We start from the raw sequence: 2,500 nt of genomic DNA, 5'->3' as shown, positions 1-2,500 counted from the left end.
CATCCTCTGCTAAGGCATTTTAAATCTCAATCTTATTCAGGAGGCCTTTACAATATACAAAAGAGTTAACTTCTAGACACTCCTGAGGCACTGGCCTCCTAAGCCAGAGATTGTGGTTTCAAGTCCGGTCGAGGTTGATTACAGCAGAGTGGCGCAGCGGAAGCGTGCTGGACCCAGAGGTCGATGGATCGAAACCATCCTCTGCTAACGCATTTTAAATCTCAATCTTATTCAGGAGGCCTTTACAATATACAAAAAGAGTTAACTTCTAGACACTCCTGAGGCACTGGCCTCCTAAGCCAGACATTGTGGTTTCAAGTCCGGTCAAGGTTGATTACAGCAGAGTGGCGCAGCGGAAGCGTGCTGGGCCCATAACCCAGAGGTCGATGGATCGAAACCATCCTCTGCTAAGGCATTTTAATTCTCAATCTTATTCAGGAGGGCTTTACAATATACAAAAAGTTAACATCTATACACCCCTGAGGCACTGGCCTCCAAAGCCAGAGATTGTGGTTTCAAGTCCGGTCAAGGTTGATTACAGCAGAGTGGCGCAGCGGAAGCGTGCTGGGCCCATAACCCAGAGGTCGATGGATCGAAACCATCCTCTGCTAAGGCATTTTAAATCTCAATCTTATTCAGGAGGCCTTTACAATACGCACAAAGTGTTAACATCTATACACCCCTGAGGCACTGGCCTCCAAAGCCAGAGATTGTGGTTTCAAGTCCGGTCAAGGTGGACTACAGCAGAGTGGCGCAGCGGAAGCGTGCTGGGCCCATAACCCAGAGGTCGATGGATCGAAACCATCCTCTGCTAAGGCATTTTAAATCTCAATCTTATTCAGGAGGCCTTTACAATACGCACAAAGTGTTAACATCTATACACCCCTGAGGCACTGGCCTCCTTAGCCAGAGATTGTGGTTTCGAGTCCGGTCAAGGTGGACTACAGCAGTGTGGCGCAGCGGAAGCGTGCTGGGCCCATAACACAGAGGTCGATGGATCGAAACCATCCTCTGCTAAGGCATTTTAAATCTCAATCTTATTCAGGAGGCCTTTACAATATACAAAAGAGTTAACTTCTAGACACTCCTGAGGCACTGGCCTCCTAAGCCAGAGATTGTGGTTTCAAGTCCGGTCGAGGTTGATTACAGCAGAGTGGCGCAGCGGAAGCGTGCTGGACCCAGAGGTCGATGGATCGAAACCATCCTCTGCTAAGGCATTTTAAATCTCAATCTTATTCAGGAGGCCTTTACAATATACAAAAGAGTTAACTTCTAGACACTCCTGAGGCACTGGCCTCCAAAGCCAGAGATTGTGGTTTCAAGTCCGGTCAAGTTTGAGTACAGCAGAGTGGCGCAGCGGAAGCGTGCTGGGCCCATAACCCAGAGGTCGATGGATCGAAACCATCCTCTGCTAAGGCATTTTAAATCTCAATCTTATTCAGAAGGCCTTTACAATACGCACAAAAAGTTAACATCTATACTGCCCTGAGGCACTGGCCTCCTAAGCCAGAGATTGTGGTTTCGAGTCCGGTCAAGGTGCACTATAGCAAAGTGGCACAGCGGAAGCGTGCTGGGCCCATAACCCAGAGGTCGATGGATCGAAACCATCCTCTGCTATGACCTTTTAACTTCTAAACACTCTTGAGTCCCTAAAAAGCGTCAAAAGCCACAAGCTGGTCGTGAAAAGCTGAGGCCAATTTGACCTCTCATAATATTCAGTCATCTAGAAGACTCTTTGCGTGCATTGTAAAGGCCTCCTGAATAAGATTGAGATATAAAAGGGCAAGTTAGCATCTGTTTTCAAGCCCCAGTGGCCTAATGGATAAGGCACTGGCCTCCTAAGCCAGGGATTGTGGGTTCGAGTCCCATCTGGGGTGAATACAGCAGAGTGGAGCAGCGGAAGCGTGCTGGGCTCAGAGGTTGAAGGATCGAAACCATCCTCTGCTAAGGCATTTTAAATCTCAATCTTATTCAGGAGGCCTTTACAATATACAAAAAGTTAACATCTGTACACCCTTGAGGCACTGGCCTCCTAAGCCAGAGATTGTGGTTTCGAGTCCAGTCAAGGTGCACTAAAGCAGAGTGGCGCAGCGGAAGCGTGCTAGGCCCATAACCCAGAGGTCGATGGATCGAAACCATCCTCTTTATGACCTTTTAACTTCTAAACACTCCTGAGTCCCTAAAAAGGATCAAAAGCCACAAGCTGGTCGTGAAAAGCTGAGGCCAATTTGACCTCTCATAATATTCAGTCATCTAGAAGACTCTTTGTGTGCATTGTAAAAGCCTCCTGAATAAGATTGAGATTGTGGTTTCAAGTCCTGTCAATTTTGATTACAGCAGAGTGGCGCAGCAGAAGGGTGCTGGGCCCATAACCCAGAGGTCGATGGATCGAAGCCATCCTCTGCTAAGGCATTTTAAATCTCATTCTTATTCAGGAGGCCTTTACAATACGCACAAAAAGTTAACATCTATACACCCTTGAGGCACTGGCCTCCTAAGC

At 47.6% G+C, this 2,500-nt stretch overlaps 1 non-coding gene across 1 annotated transcript; it reads left to right on the top strand.

Annotated features, from left to right (window-relative positions):
* Positions 1-1,804: 1,804 nt before the first annotated feature.
* Positions 1,805-1,877, top strand: trnar-ccu (transfer RNA arginine (anticodon CCU)). Its single transcript has one exon. It is a non-coding gene; the product is annotated as a tRNA-Arg (tRNA).
* The last annotated feature ends 623 nt before the right edge of the window (positions 1,878-2,500 follow it).

Source organism: Carassius gibelio, chromosome A9 (genome assembly GCF_023724105.1).
Source record: "Carassius gibelio isolate Cgi1373 ecotype wild population from Czech Republic chromosome A9, carGib1.2-hapl.c, whole genome shotgun sequence".
NCBI lineage: Eukaryota > Metazoa > Chordata > Actinopteri > Cypriniformes > Cyprinidae > Carassius > Carassius gibelio.
Note: the sequence above shows the minus strand (reverse complement) of the source record. Positions and strands in the feature narration are given on the sequence as shown.